General features: G+C 38.4%; 1 protein-coding gene across 1 annotated transcript in view; it reads right to left on the minus strand.

The window, feature by feature from the left end:
* The window catches only part of gfra4b (GDNF family receptor alpha 4b), a 77,854-nt gene that overhangs the window by 57,744 nt on the left and 938 nt on the right, over positions 1-19,172 (minus strand). The gene's annotated exons all lie outside the window — the stretch shown is intronic.

The raw sequence follows: 19,172 nt of genomic DNA on the forward strand, positions 1-19,172 counted from the left end.
CGGATGGCCTCTGAATGTTTTTTTCACCCAGACTTTGAAACTGTGTGTCTGAACATGTCCTTTGGGCTCATTAAGCAAGTGCGTTTAGGTAATTACAACAGATTTGTTAACACTAGAGTGCTAATGGCCCTGAGAGACAATGCTGCTCCTGACACCCAGCCAGATGAAAGTTGTTTGGGCTGGACAGCCACCTTACTTTACCTACTTGATCAGTGTCTACACTGACTGCAGTGCACAAGCAGTATGTGCAGCAAACCTGCATAAGCTAAAAGCAGAAGGCTTTTCATTTTGTGTGAAAGTAAAGAAGCAAATACTGCAGAGCTGTGTTGGCAGCTCATTGGCTGAAATGAAAGTGTTTGTGTTCTAGGAGACAGACGGCAATTGAAAACCTGAGGGATATGTAGATCGTCCCTACTCCTGTTTGAGGTCTGTTTTTGTTGTGAAAAGCCCAGCACTACAAAGTACAGATTCCAGTCAACATGCAGTCTCAATAATGTATTGCTCATGTGACGGTGAGAGATGGGGCTCATTTTAGGCACACATGTCTCTGTTATGGGTCGTGTTCTACCACTGACCTGACCTGGACACCCGTTCATTGATGTGGTGCACGTTTGTGCGTCCCCTGGGAAAAACACAATTAGCCAAATTAGAAGGCAAAATCTGGTGAGGGCAAGGGTCAAAATGGGAGCCAATGCTGTTTTCCATACTGGTTGTAAAGCAAACAAGTCAGCAGCCCTGATGTCTCTAGCATTCTAAAGTGGCAATCTAATTACTTGGGCTGTTATCTCAGTTACCACACCAGTAAACCAGTTTTTATTTTCACTTTCTTTCTTGCTTGTCAAAGACACTACATGAGGTTGTCAAAGACCTACATGCGTGAACATATCAAAGAATGTTCAAGTGCCCATATTTTTTTTTTTTTTTTTACACACACACACCGTTTATTGTTGTTTTCATAGGAAATTTCACATAATTTCCATAATGTATTCCATCTCAAACCCTTTGAAGTCATCATCACTTTCATTTCTTCCCAAACAAGCTGAAGTAGCAATTTACCTTGTGTCTTTATTTAATAGGCTGCAGAGTGAGTGGTTGAAGTCGGTTTCTGTCTTCAGCAGGAAAATGAATTTGCAATTTGTGATGAGCTCCGCTTCCTTCCAAGTAGTTATTCATGAAATTAGCTGTTTGGCAGTGCAGATGGGTGCAACTGTGAAAATCCACACAGCAGTTTGCAAGCTGTCTTTGTGCTTTTTTTTTTAAATTTTTTTTTATTTGCTAGTGCGATAATGCTACTTGTTGATTTCTGTAACAGGGAATTTGGCAGCTGCCTGTTGTGAGTTGAGGAGGAGTTGTGACACCATTTGTTGTGAGTTAGAAGTAAGGAGGCTGATTATTGTGTGGTCTCCATTTGTGATATTTAATTTTTCGTAGTTTCTGTCATATGAAAATTATATGTGAGGCGTATGGCAGCTGCTACTTTAGGTAGTGATTCAATCCTTTGGTCCCAAGGCAAATAAATGTTATCCTTCAACTCACACAGTAGTCAGCTCTATAGGTTTTTCACGGTGTGTTGCGTTGCTTATATTGGCCTGAGGTTTCCATGAATATTGCACGATACTATGCTCTATGGTAAACTCCATGTTGTGTCCAGTGTATCACGTTACTTCATGAATTATAGATGGTGGTAATGGAAGAGGGATACCTCACATTTAGCGTGGTTCTCCGGTACGGATTCTGTGTAAAATCAGCATATATTTGCCAATATCCAGAAGCAGCTGGTGCTCAGCAGCAGAGTGCTCTTTTCCTTTTTTCAGTTTAAAATCTTTAAACATCACCGTGTAAAACTAAGGAATTGATTGGAATTATTCTTCTGCTGTGTGTAAGGAAAGATGTTCTTTAGCCTTAGGTAAAGTGCCATTCAGATACAAGAGATGCATATTTTATATATTTCATAATATTAATTTTACTGCCTTGAGCCAATAGCTTCTAACTTTCTCTCTGAGCAATCATTTGACATAGAAATATCGACGAATTTCCAGCACAGCTGTTGTCTTTCACTCATAAGCTTGTCAGACATAGATGCAGGTATAAAATCAGTAGTTTAGTAGTGCAGAGCAGCCATTTAGCTTGTAGTCGTAGTGGACTGTGTCTCAATCATTATTTTGTACTTAGTCTGCTGTCTGACAAAAGAAACAAAAAAATATGTAAATGAGAACAGCTTTATAGGGATTTCTGCTATTTTTAAAAAATGCCGTTTATGTGAGCACAGAGAGCATGAAAAAAGCAAACAGATGTAATTACCGACTGGTTTAGATCGTACTGAAGCACAACAGGTGAAATAAAAACACAGTCACCCATACAGTCCATTTTATTGGTTTCAAATCCATTTCCCCGATCCCTACACGTGCCGTAGATTTACAGTTTCCACAGTGCTGTGACCTGTAGGCATACAATCAAAGATAATGGTAACGTTAGCCACATTAGCTGCACAACATGCTAACACCAAAGATGTCCCTACTGTTGAGAGGACTTTATTATGAAAATTAAAGTAAACCCCCGGATCTTTTGTTCCTGAGATGCTGGGAGTACATGAAGACTCTCATGTTCACTCTTGCACTCAACAGCAGACCATTTGGTGCGCTTTGTTCATGGATAAGACCTTTTAGAATTAGTAGTTGCAGCTCTAGACAGTTAAGTTTTTAACACAAACAAATAAAAAGGATTTTTTCCATATGGGACCTTTAACATTTGTGAGTCAATAGTAAACTTGCCAAAAGGTTTTAAGTGGGTCTTTACATGATTATTCTAACGTCGAATCACGTAATGGTGAAAAATGAGTGAAAGCTTAAGCTTGAAGAGCCCATATTATGCTGTTTGGAGTTTTTCCTTTCCTGTAGTGCATTATAGCTTCTTTTGTGCACAAAACCCGAAGTCCACGCCAAAAGAAGCTATTCTCTCCCACAGAAAACACGGCTCATTACCTGCCTGAAATGCTTCGTTTGAAGCCTTGGCTATTCTTCCATTCTCATCTACATTATTATGTAACACGTTTTCCTTGCGCCTTTCTAGCAGCTAGTTTCATGCACTCTCACATAAAGAATGAGCAGCTTCCTTGCAGTCCAACGTTATTTCCACATCAGAGTGGGTTCTGCACGGGGTAAATCAATACACTCAGAGATCTGGTGTTATGGTGCATAACCAACTGACAATCAGTGCACACTGGGCTTTTCAGGAGGGAAGCTTTAAAGAGACAGGAGCGAAAACAGACTGTTTCAGATAGAGGGTGAGAAGAGGGTCAGTGTAATGTACAGTGTGCGAAAAATAATGTGTTTTTTTGAACACTAAAGCATGCAAACTTGTTCTAGAAGATGCAAAAAAGAAAATTATAAACCCGTAAATGTGCATTATATGGACTCTTTAAAGATGCCAAGTAAAAGCTCCTCATCCTCACAAGTTGATTATCCGTGTAGTATCACAAGATAGGGCTGGTGAGCTCTTGTACAATGATCTGTATCATAAGAAAGAACTTAATATCACACATTTCCTACTAACATAACACCATTCAGATGTTTCCTGTGGAAATACAAAAGTCCCTTCGTCAAGCGACGGTTTGCTGTTTCATATGACATGTTTCACATTTACATAAGAAAAGGCTGCAAAAATGAACAGCTTGTTCTAACATCACCTCTAAACTCAACATAATAACAGACAGTATATGGCCTTTGCATTAAAGGTAAGTGAAGGGTCCTGCTGCAGGTCAAAAGCTGGTTAATCAGACATGTTTGTTGGCCCTTTACATAAAAACAGACACATGTTTTAATCCTTTTTTTAAAAAAATTTTTTAAATCTTGTACATTTGGTAAAATACCATCCACACAATCCAAGTATTGATTCACATTCTCGACCAGATTGTCTAGTTATGGTTGCAAAGCTCTCCTTGGACATTCACAGCCTGTTTGTCTACAGACAACTTTTACAATAGATATCAGCCACATCTCACTGATATCTAACCTATTAAATTCTATTAGAATTAATACTGTTTGAATGTATAGTTTTATTGTAAAGTAAATCATTAACTTGGGTTTTTATTAACTGTAGGGTCTTGATTGAATACATCATTTATCATTTTCTGAATCAAGATGTGGTTTCCAATTATATGAGATGAATCTTCAAAATTTCACTTCTGCACAAATTAAATAAGCTCCGCTGGTAAAAATGTAAATTCCACCAGCAGCACTACATTCACTGCATATACATCACGGCGTACATAAATCACTTGAAAATCTATAAATAAATGACCTGTCAATGAATGCCACAAGAGAAGTTGCGGCGTGATTTTAACTTTACTCTCCTCACAGCAGTGTTCCCATAAGCTGTCATTGTAAAACCTCTCACATAACATGCAGCAAGCATTATAAATAATAAGGCAATCTGCTGTAGGTGTCATCCCCTCCTGCTTTAATAAATAACTGCTCCAACTATGGGTCCCCAGATCTCACCGTGCTCGCTCTTCATGCTTAAGCTGGAAATCACTGCAATATAACACGCTGTACTCTTTGTCTTTTCACAAAGACGAGAAATTTAGAACAGTTTATTTCTTCTTTGTCTTCCAGTGTCCCCATAGATGTGTTTCTCTGGTGGCTTGTTACTTCTGCATGATTTACTGCACAGTATAAAGAGCTGCTTATCAGTTTTGTTTTTTTCAAGGTTTTTGCATTTCTTTGTTGAAAGAGCAGAAAGGTAAAATGATCAGCAGAAATTTCATGTTCCTCAAAACATGTTACAGAGTTCAACAAGCAAGCAGCGAGTTCATCAGTTTTTAGCTGTGGCAGCATCAACAGTGACCATTCTGTGTTTTTTTTCCTTGAGATATTATTCTTGAATCAGTCCTAAATGTTCTCCTGATGTACTTTGAATTTTGATTTCAGCAGTTATTGCTTCAGATACACTCACTGCCAGTTGTCCTCATGAACCTGTCATGAAAAAAACAAACAAACAAAGAAACAAACAAAGCATGTACTTACAACTGACATCAGCAGCTGTTGACATCACCTGTGTCCCCTGAGGGAGACAAACCAGCTAATGAACAGCTTTAACCCGCATTTAGTTTTGTTTAATGAAGTTCATTCACCTTCAGTTCCCTCTGTAGGCTGAAGAGTCTCACCTAAACTTTTTTTTCCTCCTTTTCTGACATTTGTATTAGAAATGACACTGCATATGAACAGTGTAAGCCGCTGGTTGCTGTCAAGCTTTTTGGTGTTCTTGTGGGATTTATAGGGTTTCCTACCACCAGAACTCTGATCGTTACTGAGCAGTGGTTCAGTGTGTTGGTGTATATGCTCAGGCATGAGGGCTATACTCCTTCCTGACACAGTCAAAAACAAAGAAGTCTGTGCAGGTTGATGAAACATATCTTTATGTGTGGTTTGTTCGGTCTTTGTATGTTTCAACGAGTATCCAGGTTCACCTCAAACCTATACTGGAATCTCTCCATACACGGTAACACATATTCCTGAAACATAATATTATAGCATTGAATCATCATATAGTTAAAGAGTTAATTATGTATGATGAATTTATTATTCTACAGTAGAATATGAGGTTGACTGTTTAATAGGATGACTTTCTAATGATATACTGTATGTACAGAGTGTTGTCAGTGTAATCAGCATTAACTGTGTATGTAATTGCTTGTAAATGACTGCATGTTATGCTTTTAAAATGAATAAACACTATTGTGAATTGCCGACACCATAAATAACAATGTGTCTTTAATCCTTATGATCCAGAATTGTTAAATGTTAAACTCTGTTTAACATTTAAAAATGTACTAAAACACCTAAAGCAAGAAAGAATAAGGGGTAAGACACTGCATTTGCATTTTTATGGATTTGAAATATTCATATAAAGGCAGCAATGTATAACAAGTTGTAGTCTATTAAATATACTTTAGAAACCAATAATTAAAAAGAAAAAACATGTAACTTAATGTTAAACAAAAAATTGTATTTAAAAAAATGTTTCGTTTTTCTTTTTCAGAGCTTCAAATTGTGAAGTTAGCATTAATTTTACTCCCAAAATGTTAAGGTTAATTCTTGTTTTTGTTGAAGCATCAGATTTTACAAAACTTAGCAGTATTCAGGGGGGGATTGTTAGTTTTTTGCTGTGTAATAGAATTTGTCTGTATTTTACAGTAAATTATGACATGAAGTGATTCTACTGACTGTCAACAACAACTCGCCCAGACTCAAACATAATGTGAGGCACAACTGAGCTGATGAGTTGAGTTAATTTTACCACAAACAAACAATCACAATCAAGACATCGCTTCCACAAATTAGATGTCAACCAGTTCTGATAGCTGCATTCTTCATGATGTTTTTTCGTGCGTGCGTGTCAGATTGAAGCAAGTGTTTGGAACGACGGCAAATTTAATTCTTAGCTGTGCCGCCATGCCGAGCTGTTCAGGAGCTCGGGCAACCACGAAGAAACAATGTGAAGTAACCAAACCAGAAGACTAGTGGTGTCTGTTGAAGATGAATAAAGGCTTAGACAGTGTGTCAAATCAGGGCTGTAGTTGTGAGCTAAATGTAGTTCTATTCTTTTATAGCTGTGTAAAAAAAAAAACTTGGTATATTTAGACAAGCAACACTTTGTTCTCAAGTATTTCATGTTTAATCTGAAGAGGATCAAACATTGGAAATTAGCTTTTTCAGTCCGTTAATCAACAAAAATCTCAATAGATGTAACATTCTTCTGTGGCAACAGAAGCCTGTGTTGTCCCCTGTGGCAAAGATAACCTCTTGTAGGCATTTTGAGTAACCATTCATTCAGGCACGCATCAGATGCAGTTCAAATTTGTTTCACTTTTCTTTTCTTTGACACCAACAGATGTAGGAGTTACCTGCTGACACTGTGATAAGATGTTAACTTTTTTGGACCCTTCTTGTTGCATCAGACATGTTGCTCTTGGAATGGATTTGTCCTGGACATTCCTTTAAAATCGACACCAGTTGTAGATGATTGTCTTACTGTGGAATGATTTATTTCAAAAGATATTTTTCAAATCCCTCACCCAACCCCTAGACATCCACAACCTTGTCTTCTAAAGGCCTAAAGAGCTCTGCAGGTCTTGGCTTGATGACACTTCAATAGCAAAGAGAACACCACCTCCTAGATGTTAGACGTTTAAAGGAGGTTGCACATCACGTTACAAAAAAAAATCTAAATAAAATGTCTGTATTTTATCTTCCAGTAGAACTTTTTTGGTGGCAAATATTTTTTTTCAATGTTAGTAAAAAAAATTAAGAAATTCCAGCGTTTCCTTCATCAGTTCAGGTTTTGTTTTCAATGCCAAATTTTATTTTCAATGCCAAACAACCCTGTTGTGTTCTGACCCCAGAGTCACACAGTTTTGTTTGTTTGTTTTTTACTTTATTCTCCAGACACTGAGTTTATTGACGATGAGGTTCTTTGTACACAGAAAAATTAGCGAGAAACTGGAAAGAACGGCTGAAAAGAAATAGTTGGTTTAAGAGAGAAAAAAGTTAGCTGTGTGGAAATATTTTGGCTACAGAGATGATGATGTTTGACCAAAACCAGGAACTCCATCGGCAGAGTTTTGCAGTTTTTGCCACCACACGAGGTAACGCAACTTATTTATTTGACAACGTGAATCAGCAACATGAAGCCGCCACATGCAAAGTCAGGTAACTCATAGAACACACTCTGTCTATGAACAGCTGCAACTTTTTAAAAATGGATGCATTCAGATTTGTTTGAAGTTGCAAAACAACAAATTCATCAAATTTTGTCTTTTCACCTTCACAAAGTAAATCTCTGAGCTGCTTAACAGGAGTGCTGATAAAGTGGAGGCACAATCAATGCTGATTGAGATAATGATGTAATATCCATTAGCTTAGGTGGTAATTGGTGTCATTATGCTGTTGAGAATTAAAAGAAGGTTAGTGACTGCACTGGGTCAAAATAAATGTAACATGGAGGGAAAAAAACGCTGTTATTTCTGATAAACGTGAAACTGCAAGTTTCTTAAGCAAATTAAATATATTCAAAAATAAATTACATACAATTATTCAATTGCTTTTCGCCCCAATGTGTTGCTCCCATGTGGTCATTAACCTGTTAGAAGAATTTAAATGACTGATGGAAACTGAATCATTTGCTTTATTAAATTCCATGTTGTGAATAGGTAGATTTCCCCAAACACCACTCTGTTTATTTGCCTGCTCAGCGTGTAATTCCCTGTGGCTTCACTCGTCTTAAATTCACACTGAATGTTAGTCAGGGAGACATGACCAAGGGAAATTAGTGCCAAGTCCCAGTTAATCAAAGAAATTTTGTTTGATCTCAGTACTTCCCCAACTGTGTGTGACACAAGTATGAGAAGTTACAGGGCGGTGTGAGGGCGAGCCACCCTGTCTAGATTAGTTTTTTCACCGAGGGTCACATGAATATGTTGACATCGCTATCTGAAGGAATACGTCCAGCAGTTATGATAAGACAAGGTAATCTAAACCGTCAGGGCATTTTATGATACGACCAGCCTGCAATACGTTGTACAAATAGCATGCAGAGTTATTCAGGTCCATGGGAAATGTGCCCCCGTGTCCTCTAGGGAGCCAGAGTGAATGGGAAGATTCAGGATCCGCTCAGCTAGAGAAGGATTACATCCCACAGAGTCTCGTGGGGAGAAAGACACAGATGCTGCATTGATCCTGCTGATAAACACTGAATGGCTGGAAGCTCGACTAAGTGTCAGGTTCCCCAAACGGAAACACCGAGACAGGCCGGGATGAAGTTCGGAGCTACGCATGAAAGATCTGCAGATAGGCCTGCAGTATGTGAAATTAGCAGAACTAATGTGTGCGATTTGCCAATAATTTACATAATTCTGCTGTTGCGACGTAATTGATGGAAACGTGAGCTTAATGGGAGACAGATCTGCAGCGTGTGGTTTCATTTCAAGAGTGTCTTGTGCAATAACATTAAGTGTATGTCTTTCTTGTGCCAAATTTTGGCAAGTGGTTTTTCACTGTTTGATATTCAAAAGACCAAACAATTACTAGGTTAAATAAATGCCAGATTAACTGATGTTCCTTTAGTTAAAATTTCCAATTATTCTGAACAGGCTACAGCAAATTGCTTCTCACTGCATGCTGAGAACAAGATGTCATTTTCTGTCTTATTGCTTTTCTCTCCAAACTTTGTGGGTAGAATTTGAATGTTTATTTGATATCAGACACCTTGATTTAGTTTTAGTGTGTGAGATTATTTGCTCAATCAACCACATAATGACAAAGGAGGTAACATTTACAAAGATTTAAACAGTAATCCAGGACATCATTAAGTTGACCCTCATAATGATTAACAGGCTTTTACTTTTGCAATTATGTCGTTATCTTGTTAAATGTCGTCAAATACTAAAAAATGCCCAGCGTAAACTTCTTTTGGTAATAATTTAGTGTTTGAATGAAACGTGCCAATCAAATTACTGATTATTTCCTAAATTCTTTATATGTTTTTCTGGTTTGACACCCAATATGTTAATTTTATGGTAAAAGTAAAAAATTTTCCTACTTATTATGTTAATAATTTAACGTTTTATTAATATTTATTTACTTATGTTTGGGTGAAAATCTGTACGTTTTTATTTGCAATCCAGTGGGACTAGCAAACATTGATTTATTTTTTTTTTTTTCCTTCATAAAGAACTTACTTGTCCATCAGTTAATTGATTAATTGTCTCAGCCCTAAAAACAACAGAGATTTACCTTTGATACTTAGGTTTTAACAGTAATCGGTAATATAGATCCTGGATGATCCCACTATGAATCTTTGTCATGTCAGCAGCTGCTTTTAAGCAGTGCTACAGAAGTCAAAATCCACCTAAAGGCTGAGAGCACAAACTACAATGGACAGTGAGGGAGCATCTCAGTGGTCACCCAGTGGAACAGGACCCTCCTGACCACACAGAGGCCTTTGTCGACAGCACAGGATGCTGCACAGTGGAGGAAACAAAACAATCTCACCCCAACCGCTCTTTGATTTGCGCAGCGTGAAATGGCTGCCCTGTTTGTATGAACAGGGGCCGCGGCCACCCATCAGGTAGGGCTGTGGGGAGAGGTCCAAGAGGCCCTCATGAATTAAGGGTACATTCATGGAGTCTCCAGGGAGGTCCGCTGATTGCCTGCAGCACTGCTAATTGATTTAGTGCAAGGTCACAGCCTGAGTGACAGAGGGTAAAGGGAGGAATTTCCTGTTTCTGCATCTATAATTCAGTGGCTTCCTGTGTGTGAGAGAGAGTGTATTCTTGTATGGAAACACATTTATTAATTCATATGTGCCTTTTAAAAATATCTGTCTTTTTGCAATTAGAATGACAGATTACACAAACAAATGCACGTGGTTCTCTACAGCCCATCGTATGTGTACATTTAAATAGATTCCAAACTGGTTATTACATAAAAGGGGATGTTGTTGCAATATTTCATCATACATCTAAACAATGTTGTGTTTGGTTCGGCCAAGTTTGCATTTTTACTGGAACTTATTGGACGTTACAAACTTTACTTTTACCAAATAACTTTGTCCATTTCTTTTTCCATTAGTTTAACTGTTAATCTATTATTTTGAACTCTCTTCATAAGCTTGTCAAGTCTTTTCAGCTGAACATGTGTGCTATTTATGTCCTACATTTTCACATTTGATCCATAAAACCTACTCTAAGCTATTTCATCTGTTTATTACTTAGAGCTACGCGTTCAGGCCTTTTTTTTTCTATAATTTGGCAATTATTTCAAATGTTCATCCACTACTTAGAGCCTACTGTTAACTATTTGCTTTAACTATCTCCTACAAAGGTTTAGGCTTAAAAAAATTTATGCACAGATTTGCATTAGTCTTACAGCGTTAACAGCTTCTACTTCTAATCAAGTCATGCTAGTCCAGTGAACAACACTGAGTTGAGGGAATTAGTCTTTCATCCAAAATGGTGCTTGAAGTTACCAATTGCTTATGAAATGGTTTCATGAACAGAAGTTTTCAGATTTTCAAGGACTTGAAATCCTGAAGTTAAGGTGAAGAAAAATTAAGTTTTTAAGCCAATTTAGTTATTTTACTACAACTTGAGGGGCTGCAAGATGGCTAGCGCTGTTGCCTCGCAGCAAGAAGGTCGCCGGTTCGCGTCCGTGGAGTTTGCATGTTCTCCCTGTGCAGTGTGCGTTCTCTCCAGGTTCTCCACACAGTCCAAAAACATGCTGAGGTTAATTGGTGATTCTAAATTGTCCGTAGGTGTGAATGTGAGTGTGCTTGGTTGTCTGTCTCTAAGTGTAGCCCTGTGATAGACTGGTGACCTGTCCAGGGTGCCCCCTGCCTTCGCCCTAAGTCAGCTAGAATAGGCTCCAGCCCCCCGAGACCCTCGTGAGGATTAAGCGGTGTATAGATAATGGATGGATGGACTACAACTTGAATTTTGTTTGAAATCAATTTCAGAAATTTTACATCAAATTACATCCAAAATTAAGTTGGTTTAATTAACAACATTGTTATGTCAATGAAACACATTAAAACTATGTTTGCCACTTATCTAAATTAGTAAGTTTTAATTCCTGTCTTGTAACCATACATCTAATGAAAGGTTGCAACAGATCTAATGAGTTACTTGTTAGAGTGTATTTGCAGTTTCATTACTTTTTGCTGTTTCTTTACTTGCCTGCTGGCTCTTAATGGCACCATATAGTGTTTCGGCATTACTTATACTTAATTTAGTATTTTCTCAGATTAGCTGGTCTCCTCCAAGGTGTTCCCACACACCATGTGGCAAACGCATCAGTCCCCACTGTTTGAGAATCACTTGGTAAGTTTAAATATATTAACCCGTACACGGCTTGCTCATTCGGGATTCTCAGTGATGCTTTGGTTTTGGTGCGTGGGTCTGATAGCCGGGGTTGTGTTGTACGGTATGCAAGCTGTCCAAACCAGCAGTCTGCCAACACCCCCCGCTGTGCTCTCTCTTTGAAGGTCTGGTGGATTTCCCTCTGGTGTCTCAAGACACTTCAACCAGCCACACAAACAGACCGCCGGCTCCATGAGAGAAGTCTTTGTTTTTGTGCTCTTCCTCTACAATGCTTGAGCCATCCCATTGCAATCGAACACTGCAGTGTTGCAAAATCAGTGCTACAGTTCCTCCGGTTAGTAGATGAAGATGGCCTGATGCCTTTCAACATGGAGCGAGGCTATTTTCATTCAAGGTGGTTTAATAGCCAAAAAGTGTCTTCACAAATCCCAGAAGCAATTAAGTTTCAGCAGAAATTGCTTATACGAACCTAAAAACCCATTTCAGGGTGCATATTAGTGTTCTTTCATTTTGAAAGCTCCTTGGTTGAGGCGACAATGACTCCATGTCCTTTTTGCAATTTGTGGACTGTGCCATGCTAAGTGGGGAGAGGAAAGAAGAGAGAGCAGGTTATTTGCGCTCTGAACCAGTGAAGGTGTATTTCATATCAACATGCACACCATTCACCAAGAAAAAGAAAAAGCTTGGATGAGCCCAGGATTTCAAACAGCCCAAAGCAACCAGAGTGTCTCCCACTCAACCACACAATGTCCCACCATCACAACCCCCCCAAAAAAAGATTTCCCTTCACATTTAAGAGAAACATCTGTCACTTCAGGGGCCTTCATCCCATGTCACACTAAACAGGTTTACGTTAACAAACTGCTAAATGTCTCCTGAGGAGCCACGGCAGAATTACAGTGTTGGGTGTGGGATTTGTTGGGTGGATCCTCTACCACAGAGGTTCAGGCCTTAATCACATTTCCAGCTTGTGCCTGGATCCAACTTTCTGTCCTGGTGGATTTTGCACTCCTAAGCTCAATCATGAAACTTTTGGAATGGTTCGCTTTCAGACACTGCAGCCTTTCAGAAGCGCTTCCATCTGGAGAATAAGACATTCACTGCGTCATACCATAAACAGAAGCACCTGATGCAGTGATTGATCTGGGCTGGACTGGTTTGTGGAGGACTGTGTGTGTGAATACTGAATCATCTGGGAAAGTCGGCTTTGCTTTGGCACACTGGTGTTCGTGTTGCAGGGCTTTGAAAATGGTCCCATTTAAATGTTTTATCTGCTCATTTCGTGAACAGACGCTAGATGTAATGGGAGGCTAGTGCTGGATAATATGCTTATTGTTTGTACCATCTACAGTGTTGCTTAGTAATTAGATGATGTCCTGAGGTGATATTGATGACTATTAATACTCTCTCCAATAAAAGGAGCCCGACTTGTAGCTTAAGACTTACGATGTGCAGTAAATACAAAAAATTATTTATCCATAACATTTAATGGAAAACCTCACTGAAAAAAACTAATGAAAAGGTCAGTCTTTGCATACATTGTGTTTTCTGTGGATTAATCTTCCCAATAATTTGCTTAAGTCAGGAATTACAAATGTGGATATCTGCAAACTAAACATACACATGAAGAAAATGGTGACTGTGTCTTCTCACCTTGAAAACATAATGAAGGGGCCTTGTGAAACCAACACTCCTATGTGGTCTTTTTATGTATAATCAATGGAAATTGTGAGGACCTCAAATAACTGTGCAAAGCATTAGGCATGCCCCCCTCTCCTTCTAATGCTGGTCAAAGCATGTCCTCAGGCTCTGTGCTGATGAAGGAGGAAGGGAGGGCTGGCTCGCTTTCACACACAGGCCAATTCATTTGGGAAAGAGCAGTGAAATTTACAGATGAAGGATCATTTTCTTTTTTGAATTCAAATACGGAGAGCATACATCTTGCAAGAGTCACTTCAAAGAATCTCCTGCGGACAATCTCATCAGAGATTGATGGGAAGACAAAATTCTCACGGGGACCAAGGGCCAGAGCAGTGATCAATATGTCAAAGCTAAGAGGATAGGTTGTTGGTAGGACAAAATAATTTAGGCTCTGGAAAATCATAAGGGCGTTTTATAGGGTTTATAGACAATCCTTACAGCATTCAGCAATATCTGCTAGCACTAATGTCCTGCACATATTGGAGTTAATGTTATTACCCTGTCTTTAGTCTCCAGTTTATTGGCTTAACTAAACAATAATCAAGAATATACTTGGTAGATTAAGTAATAATTAAAATAATTTGTTATTAAAGATTTTGGAACCAAGGATGCAAATGCTCTTAGGCAAACCATAGGAAATGCATTAATCATCACTAATTTGCTGTTTGAAAATATATTCAGATCTACAGAACTCTTCATCTTTAGCAAATTCTTAATTGTTCTTCCCTTCCTATTCTGCTTAATCGTGTTACTCTAACCTTAATGAAATAAACAGGATTCTTTTTGATATTTTCATGTTTCCATGCTTTCAAATACTGCAGTTTTTTTATTTTTATTATTATTATTATTATCTTAATCAGCTTTCTTAAAACTACATTAAAAAGGGGGGGGGGGTTTGGCTGAATGACAGCATTGTTTCATCAAACTCATGTCTTGTTTTCCACGAAACGATTCCTGCTGTAATTGGTTAACAAATGTGACCTTTTGTGTGATGAACAGTCCATCAACCAGCTGCCCACAGGATGTGAGAGAAGCCCTTGATATTGAAAAGTGTCTTATCTAGACAACCTATCTTGCTTGCATTCTTATGATTCTGACTAGCGACAATAAGCTGCACATAATTGGATACTGTTGCTCCTTTCGCATCCCGGACTTCCAAATGCCACAGCCAAAAGAAAGCATTAGCCTCATCCAGCAAGGATGTGTTGTATGTCCTGCAAGAGATGTGAAAATGAGATAGCAAGAGATAAAGCTGAATAGCCAGAGTGTTTCAAATGCCTCATTTGCACTACATGAGTCAGACCATGTTTGGTCTCAGTGGGAATGTCTGGCTTGACCTTAGAGAAAGAATTCATCCAGGCATTCACATTTGATCACAGCTGACCTCTTTCACATATAGCACAATGATCTTATTTTAATTGTCCAAGCCTCAAACTCAGAGACTTAAAATATATTCTTCTGTTTCCAAAATACAATGAAATTCTACAGCCACTTCATCAGCTTTATGAGGCGGTGCTAACTGGTATAGATTACCACGTAATCCTTTTGGTTTATCGCATCAGGATATAAATCAGAAACAAGTACAAATGGGAGTGAAGGGAAATTCATCATAATATTTGGTCATAAATTAGGCCTGATGATTGGCCTACAGGTAATATTTGGGGATCATAAGTCATTTAAGTTCATCAGGTTGTAAATATTTGGAGAAAATTGGGGAAAACAATCCATAAAATCACAGTTTTGTTCAAAACATAATCTGTGTATAAAAGATGGACACGACCCTCAGGTCTGAAACGTAAAGTCAGTCTGGAAACTTACATTCTTTCATACAGCCGGCAGGCAGCAACTCCTGTGGCTGCAGAGAGAATTTAAATTATACAGACGTCAATAAGAAAATAGTCTGACTCACCGGATGTAGACTGCAGGTCTCCATAAGTTTGTCATTGGCAACTTATTTCATGTGGTTTTCTCTTCACCTTCCATTATCGACATGCAACCATTTTTAAAATCTCTTTCATTATGAGAAACAACTACAACCACCCATACAAACCATTCAGAGGATGATTAGGCAGGCTATGTTTTTAGTGATCCACAGTCACGACTGTATCACTACAAAGGTTTACCTCAAGGTGGTAGTGAAGTTGTGACCAATGGGATTTATCCTCTGGGGGGCGTGAACATCTGTGTCAATTTTGTATCAATCCATCAGGTAGATGTCAAGACAGGGTACGCAAAAAACTTGAACCTGTCAATAGGGTAGGAAGAAAGGTTATTAGGTTCACTAAAATCACTGGGCGTCATCCTCTGGGGACCATGAATGTCTGTACCAAATATCCATAGTTTGAAGTTCAGTCTGGGCCAGAGCGGTGAACTGAGAGATCCATATTGCATCCTTGGAGCTGCTAGTACAACTAAGAAACTACAAGTGCCAAGTTGTGGTTGGAAAAAGTTTTGAAACAAGACACACAGACTACTTCAACTAATCAGCTCAGTATTTTCATAGTCAACAGTGAACTGGAGGTTCAACAATCCATCAATCTGCACATTCTTTGTGTGGAAAAAAGACTCACATTCTTGCTGCCAGTCTCAAAAATGAAGCAACTAATTGTCTTTTTTTTCTCATCTTTATCCTCATTGCTGGCTGTTTTCATACAAAATTGAGAACATGTTCTCAAAACTACTTCAAGTGGAAATTTCTTTTCATTCCTCTGTTAGATAGTTGCCATGCTGTGTTAGGTCTACTGTATATCCTCCTGTACTGTAACATTTGTGATACTAAAGCCTCTGTTTGGATGATTCATAACTCAACTCTTCATCTTCAATTCCACAGGCTCAGGCCGCACAGCAAGATTTATCTGATGCCATTGAGGCTTTAGATGTTTCTCCCTGAAGATGAATGCAAGGTTACTTGGCTGCCCACAAGGTTTCAGAAGTATCCCAGATGACCACATGGCAGACACACTGCTGACAATTTGTACCATTTTGATTTTAGCAAAGCAAATTATTTTTGCAGAACTGAACCACAGAAATCTGAATCATTGATCAAAACCCCACAGGTTACTCAGGAGCCATGTTTTTGTTGTTAAACTGTGTTTCTCTCGTGTTTATTTTAATGCAGGGTGAGCTAAAGTGCAATAACCTTACTTCAGGTTGGCTGATTTCACATGAAGCAGTCATTCATCAGCTCAGGTCTGGAGCAGCCCTGCAAGGCAGCAATGGTATCCGTTGTGGTAACCAGTGTGGACAGCACTAATGTAGGTTGGAGATTGTTTCCATATGGGGCCTGTTTCTAGCAGAGTTGTTCTACGTGGGTCGAAAACCGGCTTCCATTTCAGAGTTTGTCCACTTCAAGCATGCAATGTGAAACAGTGAAACAACTTTCGCACTAGCAGTCATAAACAAAACAGTGAACCTTTAACCTCGGTGGATAAATCAACCAGTTTTTTCAAGATGGATGAAGTTTAGGATGTCAAGGTTAAACAAACTGAAGAGTTGTTTTTTACCACTAGCTAGTATACTATTTAGAATAAATCATCTAAAAAATATATAATCTTGAGTTTGAGGAAAACTTTTCAAAAACAAAACCGATTAGACGTATAAAAAATAACAGAAAATGTGAAAAACAGGGACGTAAGCTTAGAATTTTAAATGGAATAACCTTTTATAAATGAGGATGATAATATAAACATCTATAAAAGCTGATTGCAACTAATACATCTGGAGTCGTGTCAGTTTAACATTGTAATTAAGCCATGCATCAATTTAAAATTCTGTTTTCTGGTCTGAGCTTTACCAATGTGATGATATGCTGTTTTCTCTATTTCACAGTATACACACAAGTGAGTACACCTGTGTGCAATATCACTTAAATGTCAAATGATTCATTGCATGACCTTTCAATAACTGCAATATTTCTAAGTTAAGCAGTAGGTATTTGCTCTTGTGTAAAATTACAAAACAACAGTTTAAATGTACGATACTATAAATAAAGGCCTCACAGTAGAAACTTAATGCAACTAAAGTCAATAATTACTGAGATTTAAATGTTTTGTCTTTTCAGTACTTAGTATGTCCACCTTTTTTGATGACAGTCAGATTTTTTTGACCAAATTCTGGACAGATGTTCTGCCATTCTTCAGGGACAATTTAAAAAAAAAATGTTATTTAATTTTTTTTTTACCTGCTCTTTGACTTTCTCTTTAAAATACCTCAAAGGTGTTCTGTTCGATCTGGGTCAAGTGACATACTCAACCAGTTCATAGTTTTCCCTTTGTTCTTCTTAGGAAAATCTTGTATGGTTTTGGCAGTGTGCTTTAAATTGATATTATGTTGAAATATTCCTCTTCTGCATCACTTCTTCAAACTGACACTCATCTTGGGGCGGCTGTGGCGCAGGTTGTCCTACAGTCACAAGGCTGGTGGTTCGATCCCCGGCCCCTCCACAGTCAAAATGTCCTTGGGCAAGACACTGAACCCGAAGCTGCTCCAGATGGCAGGCAGCACCTTGCATGGCAGCTCTGTGGCCACTGGTGTATGAATGTGTGTTTATGAATGGGTGAATGAGAAACACATAAGTGCTTTGGATAAAAGCGCTACATAAGTGCAGACCATTTACCATCTTGTTAGCCAGTATACATGCATTCATAGTGCCATCGTTAAATGTCACCTCCTACCAACTTTTGTAATCATGCAGCCCCATACCATCACACTCCACCTCCATGCTCTACTGTTGGGACTATTCACTGTATAAGGTTCACACTTGGTCTCATCGGAACAACGGAGCTTCCAGTCTTCTTTTCATGTTCAAGTTTCACCTTGCAGTTTTGTTTTTTTTTATTCTGAGGAGTAACCAAGTTTATTTTTTCTTTTTTTTTTTTTTCTTGGAAGTCATCCATTGAAGTTAATATCATGCATGTTGTACAAAATAACTCCTTTGATAACCTCTGTGCCAACTCTTAAGCACTTGCTTACATTTTTCAGAACTAGATTGTCAAAGTAGTGCAATGTCTGGCATCACTGTGCTAGGATATCCTCTGTGGCTCTGATTAATGGTGATATGACTTTTTCTGTACTTCCTGATTATTGCTGCAAATGTGTTTCAGCTAATTTGACTTAGTCACTGATCTTCTTGTGTAGTTACACAGCACTGTGTCACAATCTGATTTTTTATTTTTTTTTCACATTCTCTGGCAATTCTGTTCCATGTGAAGCCATGATGCGGACATGTACATAGACACAGCTCATTGGTTCAGAGTAGAGAAAATTGTGGCGCTGACAGATCATGTTTTAACCATGTTAATGCATTTAGGCTGGTTGGAAATCACCGGTGTAGTCAAAATTGTTTCAATGATAAGTTTTCTAGCTTGTGTGTCTATGATCACAGACGTATTCACTTTTGTTTCATTGAGTTTGAACCTTGTGGCCTGTATGGCCAGTGTTCATAAGACAATACACTCGACTTGTCAACTTGGAAATAATCAAATTATTGAGAGGTGATGCCATTTTAAATAATTTGACATTTGAGTGATACTGCACAGGGATTTGCTCACTTCTGTTGTGTACTGCATGTGCAGTAATTGTAAACTGAACTTGGGTT

Source organism: Stegastes partitus, unplaced genomic scaffold, assembly GCF_000690725.1.
Source record: "Stegastes partitus isolate 25-593 unplaced genomic scaffold, Stegastes_partitus-1.0.2 Scaffold22, whole genome shotgun sequence".
In the NCBI taxonomy this organism is placed as follows: domain Eukaryota; kingdom Metazoa; phylum Chordata; class Actinopteri; family Pomacentridae; genus Stegastes; species Stegastes partitus.